We start from the raw sequence: 12,512 nt of genomic DNA on the forward strand, positions 1-12,512 counted from the left end.
CCCAAAGCATCTAAATTGGCAATTCTATGTCAGGGAAATGGTCTGGGGGAAAAGCAAAAGGTTTAGGGAACTTTAGCCAAAATGGCCAAGTCCTACACAACCCCCTCCCAGCCAAAATGGACTTCCCGACTTCGGGTGATAGAACCAGGACGCAGGCCCTCTACCACAGGGACACCCTCCTGTTCCACGCCTTCCTGACCCCACGGGGTCTTCTTGATCACTACTCCCTGAGCCAACAATGCTGTTCCATGGATCCCTCCAGGGGTACCCCTCCAGGGGATGCTGTTCTCTCGCCAACCCCACCCTGGAGTGGTACCCTGGGAAGGTCCATCGGTCAGGAAACTACCTCCAGTCATCCTGTCCTCTATGTTAAGAGTGGATCTACCTTGGTCACTCCTAGGGGACCTAGCCCTACAGGCTGGTAACTGTCCCCTTGGTGTCCCCACCGGTGAACACAACCCTCTCTTAATCTTCCATTTAGTCTTCTGGGCCTGCCACTTAGGAATGGCACCCACATACTTCAGGACGGCAGGAGCTCTGGCTACAGACTCCCCACGCCCTCCTGACTCTAGGTGTCCTTCCTCATACCTCTGGCAAGTAGGCACTAGGCCTCCACCGGGGGGCTCTCCTATGCCCCCCCCAGTTTCCTGGCTGGTACTGCTGATCCCTGGGGATGCTGCTTACTCTTCCTACCCCTCTCTGGAGACAAGGGGCTAGCCAGCAACCCCTCCTCCCTACTCTGGGATTTCCTTGCGCCACTTGGCCCTCCTTCCCTCTCTGTTGCCCTTTCAGGCCCCTGGACCCATGACCAGGGGTCTGGTTCTCGTGCAGGCTCCCGGGAATCAAGGAGCCCACACCCTAACCGGGGGTGGCGCAATCCTGGAAAATAATTTCTGAGCCTAGGCTCCCCTGGGGCCAAATCGCATAACCCCTCCAAATCATTTACCATGCTAACCACTACCCCATCTTCCAGTGCACGCTTGTAATCATCCACACTTGGCACTGGCTGTGCGCTGCCACTAATCAAACTGGACTCTGTTTGTTTACCCTTAATGTCCAGTTCCCTCACACTTAACTCATGAGCCAAGAGAATCCGTTTCTCTTCCAACGCGAGAGCGTTCCTGCTCTCCTCTGTTTGAGTTTTAAGTTTTAACACCTCAAACTCATGCAGCCTGACCCTGTGCTTTTCCTCCAACTCCTCTGGTGAAAAACACCTCCCTGAATGGCTACTACCAGCCCCCACGGCTGGTCCCTCCACTGGCAAATCCCACGTACCAAATCCATTCCCTGGGTCATTCTCATCCACCTCAACATCACCCATCTCCTGAGCCTCTTTGGTTTCCCACCATGCCCTCAAGGCCACTTGCAGCTCCTCCTTCTTGGAGCTACCCTTCATGGGACATCCCAAAGCTCTGCAGAATTTCTTCAACTGCTCAACCTTGTAGGTAAACAATGCCTCAATGCTAAACTCTAATTCGGCAGCCTCAGTCTCACCAGCTATCTGGCTCCCCTCCTGAGACATGATGTGTGGTTTAAAGGTCTCTTAACAATAGAACCACCAAATCAAAAAAATATGTTGTTGCGTCATGGTCTGCAATCAATTTACAATGTACACCAATTACTGTGAGTGGTTTTGCACATATGCGTTTTAATCACGTTAGGGTCGTATCCCACCACTGCCACCAAATGTTGGAAGCCGGAGCCCCAGTCCCGCACTACTGTCACCAAGTGTGGGACCCGGGGCTCCCCATTCAACGTTAGGCCAAGTAAGGACACCGTTTGAGATAGCCCTTATCACCCCCTTAGTAGCTTTGCACGAGCAGCCAGGCCTATCTGCAAGGCACGAGTGTTCAGAATGTGCAACCATGCCGACAGCAACCCCCGGGTGACACCACAAATGGACTCCACACGAGTTTGATATAAACGAGTATACTTTTTATACAAAAAGATATACGATCAGACCACACGATACATAAGCCAACATAGAATAAAGGGTAATATTAGTTCCGGCTGGCTGGTAGGTTCAAATCCTAACCACCGCTTTCTATATGCTATGCTAGTCGCAATGCTAGAATCACACACGTTGCAATAGACAAACAACTGTGCATTGCAAAACGATATAATCCTGTGCTGGGCAAAGGAGATATAACACAATGCGTAATGATACACCCCGGTACCTGCAATGGGAGGAATAATGCAATGCGTACTGCTACCTTTATGTACTGCTCAATGAAGTAATAATGCAATGCGTCACACCCCAATCACGTACGTTGTAATGAAGAAACAATGCAATGTGGGCCGCTACAGTCATGCACTTTGCAATTCAGGAATAATGCAATGCGTAACGATAATCATGTACTTTGCAATGAAGAAATAATGCAATGCGGGCCGCTACTATCATGTACTTGGCAAGGGAGAATTAATGCAATGCGTAGCACTACAATTGTGTACTTAGTTAGGCAATAATAATGTCAGGCGTCCTAAGACAGTCCGGCAGTTCGTGAGCAGCAATATTGGCATTTTGTTTTGCAACAATCAGCCTCTTCGATAATAGTTGCCCCCCACACGGTTCAACAATGACACAGAGTACAGCTTATTACTCTGGCCCCTGTACTGACACTCCTTTCGGTACGGGCCTCACTCTGAGCCAAAGCAAAATGCTCACGTCGTCAGAAGGACTGGGAGGCCGGGAGAGTGTCCCTCCGAGCCAGCACCCCGCCCAGGTAGTAATCCACGTTACCTGGGGGCGCGACCCCACTCTCCTCTCCTCCTTCCGTGAACTGTGCCTGCCGTGCAGAACTCTCTCAATGGGCCTCAGTGGCTCGGTCTGGAAGCTCAGCTCTTCCGGGTCTGCCGGTCCGGGCCGCTACTGTTAGGAAGGTCTCAGGCGACCGCAGGGCACACGTAACCCACGCCCCTGAGATTACTTTTACTCCGGGTGCAAGTTCACCACCGCACCCTCCGGGTCTCCTCTGGCACGAAGCCACACACACAACGCTGATGGAACTTCACGTCGACTCCGAGTGCACGCTCACCAAGTACTCCTCCTTGCGGTCTCAGTTGGCACCAAGACACGACTCACCGCACTGCAAAGACTCACTACCTTTCGGTGCACATGATGATAAGCCAATCACCTCCACAGTCCCAGGTTGCACCAAAGCACGCACGCTGCTTTACTGACACTTACTTCAACTCCAGTGCCCCGATATCCAGGCACTCTTCTCCAATGCCTCTGGCCGAACCTTGACACACTCACCGTGTCCAAGCCTCACTTCTCCTCCGGTGCACTCGATCACCAGGCGCTCTTCAACAACGCCTTCGATGTACCCTGACACACACCCTGCGCGTCCGAGGCTCACTCCACTTCCGTTGCACACGTTGGTGAGGCGCTCCTCACCAAAGCCTCCTGTGCACCATGACACGCACCCTGCGCATCTGAGACTCACTCCACCTCCGATGTACACGCCGACCATAAGCTCCTCACCAGCGCCTGCGGTGCACCACGACACGCACCCTGCGCATCCGAGTCTCACTCCAGCTTCAGTGCATACACTGACCAGGCGCTCTTCACTAACGCCTGCGGTGCACCACAACACGCACCAAGCGCCTCCGAGACTCACTTCAGCTTCGGTGCACACGTTGACCAGGCGCTCTTCACTAATACCTCCTGTGCACCACGACACGCACCACACGCGTCTGAGTCTCACTTCTCCTCCGAGTGTCCAAGATAACAGGGCACACCTTCCAAGTATCTCAAGCTGCCACAACACGCGCCCACCGCGTCGCTTGAAACTTCTCCGGAAACTTTTATGTTCCTGTGTTTCCAAACAGGGAGCCAGCTCACCTCCAGCCCTTGGGGTTACAAGACACAGCACAAAGCACAGTCTTCGTCAAGCAGGCGGACCCACGCCGCCAAGCACTGTCCCAACAACCTCTTTCTATGGATAGAGCAGCAAACTGCAGACCAGCCCCAGCAGTCTCTTCAGTTACTCCTTCTTTAGCAGAGGTTCCTCTTGATCGCAAAAATGGGTCCAAGCCTTTTCAGTCTCAATCCATTTCTGTTTCATTCCAACGCTCAGGGATTTCAGCTCTCATAGTTATACCCCTTAATGTCTTTGAAGTTTGTTGTGCTCAGAGGTCCCTGACCCTACCCTAAATCAGTTCTGGGTGTCTCCCTCCCAGTATCACCTTTCTCCCTTTGATACTGGGGTCTGGATTCTTAATCACACAGCAGGAGATGGGTCAATTGGTTTATAGCACCAGCCCAGGCCTTTTCACCTCCCGGGCTTCTCCTCTCCCTACTCTCCAGATGCAGGGCAGCCTGGTGCCATCTCAACCCCTCCCTGGGTCAAGACCTCTAACAGTTCCCCGCACCTCTCAGATCCAGACAGTCAATCCACATATAGCAGAAACACACAGAAATGCTTAAAGCACAAAACTCAGCCACTTTCTAAAAGAGTGGTTTCTGAACACACAGTGACAAAACCACTTTCATAGAAAGATGTGTTATGACACTGTGAGTTCATACATACTACACTTCACCTCTCCATTATAAACTTACAGGAAACTAGGCTAACAAACACAATACCCAGCCTCCCCCATTCTGTCCTATGGGCAAAATGGTCTTTCACCAGTGAAAAACAAAATGGAGTGTTTTTCACTGTCGGGACATAACACACACCTCAGTATATGTCCTGCCTTTTACCTACACTGAACCCTGCCTAGGGGTTACCCGGGACCTACCACAGGGGTGCCCACTGTGTACGCAAAAGGGAAAGTAAGGCCTGACTGACAGCATGCTAACTTAGCACTCTGCGCGCAGAACCTACACTGAAGGCCTGAGTTCCCTTCTCTGCATGCCTCTGCATTACTAGCCCTGGCACACACAGTGCACATCATTAGGGACTTTACTAGTCAGGCAAACATACCAATCATGGCCAACCAATTACCATTACACTTTACATAGGGAACCCTTGTACTTTGACACTGATCAGCAGTGGCAAAGTACCCAATGAATCTAAATTAAGTCCTACAGAGAGTGTGTGATGTGATAACTAGGGACAGGATAGTCAGGGTCAACTGAGTAAATTGCAATTGCAGTTTAGTTTCAGTTTAGTCCAGAATAAGTTTGACAACCCTGGGTTTTCTCCCCCCCCCCCCCCCCTGAATCTCCTCCATACCTCTTATAACACAATGGCGAACTACGCCAGGGAGGATAGCCAGTGGGTAGAGTTTGATGAATACGCAGAATATGAAGAAGTGCCTTATGAGCACCGAATGGAGGAGCAATTGGTGGAAGCTCTAGATACCCACATCCAGGGCTCCGTGAACAGGGCATTAATAAAGGCCTTGCAACTTTTTACTAAGCCCCTAAAAAACTATTGCAAACGTAATTTTAATGCCTCTTTGGGGGAAGCCTCATGCCGCTCCTCAGCTGAGGTTCTATCACGAATGGCAGGTAATGTAATTAATGATCATGGTTATGGCGGCTCCCTCCCATCTGGTAATTCTTCATTCCTAACTTCAGGGGAGGCGGAGGAGTCTTCTCCAGCCGCGCCGGACACATCGGACTCAGATCAGGAGTCAGAAGCTCCAAAAAAGGCGACAAAGCGTAAACGCAAGTCCCATAACAGACTAATAAAAATTTATTGTTTGACCCCAGGAATATCATACACCCAAGATCTACAGAGTGGGTTTGGGGTGTTGAGGTGGAACACTATGTGCAGGAACACCTCAGACAGGGTTTTGAATGAGAGGTTCGCTCTGCGCTGCGCTCAGAGTGTCCAAGGCCTTCCCTGCTGTGAAAAGTGGCAGATACCCCTGAGTTAGACCCTAATATGGCCACATTTATGAAAACATTCGCGAAAGACCCCAATATAGGACTAGATCGAGCATGGAAGAGATGTCAGGGTAAACTTCTGGATATATCACCAATATCCTTAACGCAGTGGTAACGGACAAAGATTCTAATACACCACTGGATCCCTGGGAGATCCTGGAAGGGGCACAGAAGGCAATATGCTTCCTAGGTAATGCGAATTGCGCCCTCTCGATGGAAAGGAGGAGATTATTCCTTATGCGAATTGACCCGCAATTGGCAGACATGGCCACTATAGACGCCGGCACCCTGGTAAATGGCATGCTCTTTGGAGATACATTTGTAAAAGAGCTGGGAAAGTATGTGGCACCATTTTCAACATTAGACAAGGCTCAGTCTAACATAAAGAAAGTTTTCCATACTGGCCTTTTTAACAGGGCCGAACGCTTCAGGGATCGAGCAACCGGCCGAGGTTTCAACCAGACCTGTAGAGGTTTTGACCGACGGGCCGAGGTGGAGCCTAGCGTTCCAATTTCTAGCCCACCCGAAATCGTGGTGGCAGAGGCGGACAGAACAGAGGAGGTTACAAGGGACAGAAAAATTCAGGAGACACCTCTTATTCAGGTAAATTTGGTGCAAGCCGGGGACGTTATGGTGGGAGGTCGGATTGCTTTGTTCCAGCTCGAGTGGGAGAACCTGCCGCACGACCCATGAGTACTTCAAACAGTAGAGGGGTTTCAGATAGAATTTTACGCCTCCCCTCAGCAAACACACATTCCTCCACCCCTACATTTTTCCTATGTAGAAATGTCTTTCATAGACAAAAAGGTGGACACATTGATGGGAAAAGGGGCAATTGTGGAAACGCTTCCACATCCTCACGGCTTCATAAGCACATTTTTTCTGGTCCCGAAAAAAGATCAGGGTTTCAGACTTGTGTTAAACCTCTGAGATTTCAACTTCTGGGTAGTGTACTGCCATTTCAAAATGGAGGATAATACACTCACTGAGGGATTTTCTCTTAGAAAAGGATTGGATGGTGCATCTGGATTTTGAAAGACGCTTATCTGGTGGTGCCCATTTTCGCTCCACATCAGTTCCAATGGAGAGACCAATGGTTCGAGTTTTCAGCCATGCCATTTGGTCTCTCGTACGCCCCTTGGTGTTTCACCAAATTGTTAAAACCTGTGGTTCAATATCTGAGGGAAAGAGAGGTGAGACTCATAATTTATTTGGACTACATCCTTAATATGGCTCAGACTGTGGACACAGTACTTCTTCATCTAACCTGGATGATCCGACTCCTGTAAGAGTCGCAGACAAGTCTATTTTGACTCCAGCACAATCGATGGAATTCCTGGGGTTTCAAGTGAACTAGATTGTAGCGCAATTACTCTTACCACTGAAAAAGAGAATAGCAATCAAGAAGGAGTTGAGGAGAGCGCTTGCCTCTCCAACTATATCCTTGAGGACATTAGCTCGCTTGGTATGTCACTTAGCCTCATCAATCCAAGCAATATTTCCGGGGCCCCTACATTATCGAGCACTTCAGAGACTGAAGATTATGCACCTACACAAGGGCCTGAGTTATACAGAAAAGATTCTGCTTTCCACGGAGGCCAGGACGGAGATTGCCTTGTGGTTGGAACACATGGACGCGTGGAATAGCAAGGCCATTTTTGCAGCAATCCCAGAGATAGTAATAGAATCTGATCCAGCAGATGGGGCTAGGAAGCCCGGTGCGGGTCAGTGGAAACTGGGGTCAGATGGTCTCCAGAGGAACTGAAACTCCATATAAACTGTCTGGAATCACTTGCAGGCTCATTTGCTATTCAAACACTCTCCCCACAGAAGGCGAGTTGCTGTATCCTTCTGTGAATGGACAATGTGTCGGCAGTAAGATACATCAATCGTCTGGGAGGCACGAGATCTCGCCTATTGGTGGAGATAGCCAAAGACTTTTGGCACGTCTGCCTTTTACATCACATATCAGTAACGGCAGAGTACATTCCGGGAGCTCCAATGTGGTAGCAGACTGAAACTCCCGGTTCCTTCGGAACTCCAGCGATAGGAGACTGCATCCCAGAATATTCAGGGACCTGAACAACAAGTGGGGTCCATGTTCAATAGACCTATTTGCATCCAGAATAAGCACACAACTTCCACAATTTTACAGTTGGCACCCCGAAACCCTGGTGATCAATTCAGACGCATTCCTTCAATCATGGACGACGGGCATGCTCTATGCCTTTCCCCCGTTCGCCATGATTCAGAGGGTATTGGCACAGATCTGCAGGCAGACAGCGAAGTGATATTGATCTTCCCAAGCTGGAAGGCACAACCTGGGTTTCCAGTGGCACTAGCCTTGCCTTGTGCTCCACCAGTGTGTCTACACTCGTTCCCAGGGATACTGGTGGACCCTCTGTGTCAACCCCATCCACTAGTGGTACAGAAGCAATTGTCACTCATGGCATGGAGACTTTCAGAAGACATTGGCAAGATGCCAGGAGTTTCGCAGGAAGCTATGTTCTTCTTATCACACCTTGGGCACCCGCTACACATAAACGATATGAATCAGTTTGGCATAGATGGGTTAGTTGGTGTTGTGAGCGACAGGGGGATCCCTTGGGATCCGGTATTCATATGATTGTTAATTTCCTTTCCGAACTGGCAAAATCAGGTATAGCCTATCAGACGGTCAAGGTAAAGTACTGAGTTTAAGGGTTCGCAAAGAAAGAGGAAGAAGAATAGTGTAAATGACATCCTTTATGCCGTTGGGGGTTTCGTGATTGGTGCATACTATGGAGGGGGTTGTCATTCCGGGGTTATGCTGTTTAAAGTTTATTGGCTGCTGTGGTTCTTTCAGTAAAGAAAGAGAAGCATAATCCTCGCCTCCGTGTCCTTAATAGAATTGAAAATTCTTGACGTGTCACCTAGAATTTTTTTATTCTGATTGCACTGTGAGAAGTTAGTGTTATGATGAGAATTGAAGTTTGTATTTTGAACCGTTTACATTGGCTGCTTTGTTTCAGTAGAGTAAAAAAACAAGCTTAAACCAAACCTACACAAAACAGAACATGCTAGAAATAAATAGCACGAAAACAAAAACAATGGTCATAACGCGACGTCACAAACCATCACCAACCTTTTTAATAGATAATGTTAAACTTGAAGCGGTTGGAAGTTACAAGTATCTTGGGATACAGTTGGACAAGCGCCTTAATTTCCACGTACAATTCACTAGCATGGAAAAGAAGGGCATGGCCCTAATGCACGCCTTTATGAGTCTAGCAACTGAACTCAAAGGTCCTTTGGTTTCGCCTCTGCTAACAATAATGAAAGCTAAACTAATCCCAACTATAGCTTACGGGAGTGTACTGCATCATGGCAAAAGTGCACAACTTTTGGACAAACTGCAAATGAAAATCTATAAACGCGTCTTTGCGCTACCAACCAACGCATCACCGGCCCAAGTAAGATTGGAATTCGGCCTGAAATCCCAAGTGCTGCTGAGAAAATATGAGACCATAAAATTCTGGTATCATGTCTGGATGAATCAAGAGATCATGCTCTATCGAGCTATGTGGGAAACTATCTCCAAAAATCCAAACTTAAATCATGCCAAGTACTTCAAAACATCAATAGAGTCAACAAATCTGGCCAGCCTCTGGGAATCTAAGCTCCCAGTACCCTCATTCAAACAGTTGGTCAGGAAGGCAGCCATGAAACACTCATTGCTGGACGACAAAACAGCTTTTAGCCGCCGGTCACATGCCTGGATGACAATCCATTCCTACAAAAAACTAATCCCGGCGCTTTTCTTGGACCTTGCTTTTTCGCCTTTTATCAAACGCAAATACCTTAACATAAGGCTGGGCAATCTGCCAACTAACACTGAGCAACCAAAGTGGAAGCCCCAAGAAAGTGAAGGGTGCGGGTTATGTGGCGCAGCAAGGCAAGATTTCATCCACCTGATTTGTATATGCCCGGCGCTTATACAGGAACGTCGGAATTGGTTGAAAAACAAATTCAAGGAGTATGGAATACGTACATGTCGGTCCGCTGTCATACAAACCCTATGTACAGTAGACCCACAATTCATCTGCAGAGCAATCAAATTCATTGAACAGTTTGAGAAAAAGCAAAAAGCATTAGCAAATTGCTGAACTTGGAACATGTTATTTTTATAGTAGAAAGACATCTGTTTTATCTTCATTTTTTTTAGTTTTTATCATATGAACGGTAGTGTAAATTTTCTGTGTTTTAACATATCGTCATATTTACATTTTGTAATGGTTTTTATTAACTATACAATAAAGCATTTACTTACTTACTCTGGTGCTGTCATATAATGCCTTTATGTGCAACATGTTATGATTGGCTATTTTGTTGAGATGTTTTATGACACACTGTACTGAAGATTCGTGGGATTTGTAGTTTATCGTATTTTGGCGAGGTGGGCGACAAAGAGGTCGCCAGTGAGGGTGGGGGAAGGCTAAATAGCCTTCCCCTCACACCTGGGCCCGGAAGTGACGCGCCTTTCGCGTCACTTCCGGCCCCTGACACGGAGGGGGGCACAATCAGGAACCTTGCCCCCGCCCCCCCCGAAGTATGGAGTGGGGAGGGGTGACCGGGGCCCCGGGGCCACTAAGGCGCCGACCGCCGAGTGGCCCCCTGCGGGGACCGCGGTCAGCGGCATATACTTTTATTGATATTTAAATGGCTGCTGAGTTTCAAATAAAAAACAGAAGGCATAATCCTCTGCCCCCGGGCTGCTTGTCCTGACATAGATCTGCAAAAACTGCCTTCCAGATTTCTACCGAGGTATTAGTAAGGAGGAAAAAAGATGATAGGCGTATTTAGGAAACGCGCATCTAAAAGAAGTTGTAAACATAATGAACACTGAGCTGACCACGGCAAGTGACGCAGACTTGACCCGCGGTAATGTCCGGGTGGTTCTCGTCGTCCTTAGTCCACTCAGCAAAGCCTAAGTGCACCGGCAGGAACTCTAAAAGAGACCACAGGAAGTGACGCGCTCCTAACGTAGTGTTGTGCTGGCCGGGTGGCTCTCGTCTGGGCGGAAGACAGAAGGACTGTAACGTCTGCATGCATATTCGGGGACTTCCAGTTCTCTGAGGCCGGGACGCCGCTCAATAGGGACTGTCAAAAGTCTTCCAGTGACGAGTGGGGAGCCCGTCTTCTGACGGAAGGCGGCGATCGCAGCAGGTACGTCCTGTGCCACAGGTTCCTATGTTAGTAAGGGAGGATGGACTGGGGGTCTTATGTAGGTCCCACGTACTTGATTCAACGGGAGCGGAGACTTGAATTTCTGACCCACACTGAAGCGCGCCCCGATCCTGCACTGTGAGCGGCTGCATGAAGTGCAGGGCGTTCTGCACCCCCTTGTTTGGTGTTCAGATTCCACACTACATGAGGCCGGCCTCCCTCTTCTGTTTTCGTTTCTCCTGGATTATTCGTGGCAGATAAATTTACAGCCCACATAACTTCAGGGGTCTCAGCCAGTGTCCGCGACTCCGCACCTGATTAGCCACACTACATTTAAACCGGAAAATGGTAAGGTGCTCTTCGGAGTCCATAAATGTAGACCACAAGAAGCTATTGATATATTTTTTTTCAAAAATAGGGCCCAGCTTTTGTTTCTTTCCTTGAATATTTCGTTAATCAGTTCCCATACCAGATGGGTTGACTATTCTTCCATATTCTCATTGACCTCCTTAGAAATTAGCCGTGGCAAGGAAGTGGATTGTTCAGTTCACAACTGCCACGTTTTCATTATCCTTATGTGTTGCATTTTTATGATTTCAGTGTACATGAGTGGCATTCTACTGTCAAACAAGATACTTTGAGTGACGCGTTCTCACAATTAAATAAGAGCAATAACCAGTATTTGAGTGACTGCATATTTTCTGTTACTGTCTCGAGACGAATCAAATAACAATGAGCATATGCCTAAAACTAACCAGACCCATTGCTATTCCTTGCTAGCCCAGACCTTTTGCTGATGCTTGCTAGCAGTAGCAAATCAATGAGTAGTAACACGGATTATACTGTGAGTAATTAGAACTGAAAATGATCAAATTATGAGAATATTTGACTGCGAATTATAAATGACTAGCCGCTAATCCAATCCTAAATCGAGTTTTCAGTCATGCTCCATTATGCACACCCAAACACAATGTGAACTTGCACAGATATTTGGAAGCAACTCAGTTCACCTTTTAAGAGTCATCCGTTGAATTGAAACAAAGTAAAGAACCAAAGGGCTGCATCCCTCGCATGGATTGAATAGTTTAAGCATTGAGAAAGCGATCTGCGCAGGTGTATTTCAGACTATAATCCTGCTTGCCCCTGCCTAGATGCTGCTGTGTGAGTGCTCTTTCAGACTCCGGGGTAGATATACAAACATTTTGCGCTGGGTTAGCGTCACAAAAGTGACGCTAACGAGCACAATTTTTTTCACCCTAATTTACTTTCCAGTGCAAAACTTGTTTTGCGCTTGAAAGTTCTCTGAAAGTAACGCAAAGCACTGCTTTGCGTTACTTTGCGTCAAGCGAGAGTTACATGGGTGTTACATGGGCCTTCTCATGCAACCACCCATGCCTTTTGATGTAAATCCCCATCTACAAACAATAGTAGCCGCCCGTGTTAAGCTCCAAAAGTTAACGCCATTTGA

At 48.1% G+C, this 12,512-nt stretch overlaps 1 protein-coding gene across 2 annotated transcripts in view; it reads left to right on the plus strand.

Annotated features, from left to right (window-relative positions):
- Window positions 1-10,387: 10,387 nt before the first annotated feature.
- SUPT5H (SPT5 homolog, DSIF elongation factor subunit) overlaps window positions 10,388-12,512 on the plus strand; it is a 166,015-nt gene continuing 163,890 nt past the window's right edge. The window contains exon 1 of one of the 2 annotated variants that reach the window (XM_085625192.1): window positions 10,388-11,044. The gene's annotated coding sequence lies outside the window, so the exon portion shown is untranslated. The remainder of the gene's footprint in view (window positions 11,045-12,512) is intronic. The other variant, XM_085625191.1, reaches the window with a different exon arrangement.

This window comes from Triturus cristatus, chromosome 9, assembly GCF_964204655.1.
Source record: "Triturus cristatus chromosome 9, aTriCri1.1, whole genome shotgun sequence".
NCBI classification, from domain to species: Eukaryota; Metazoa; Chordata; class Amphibia; order Caudata; family Salamandridae; genus Triturus; species Triturus cristatus.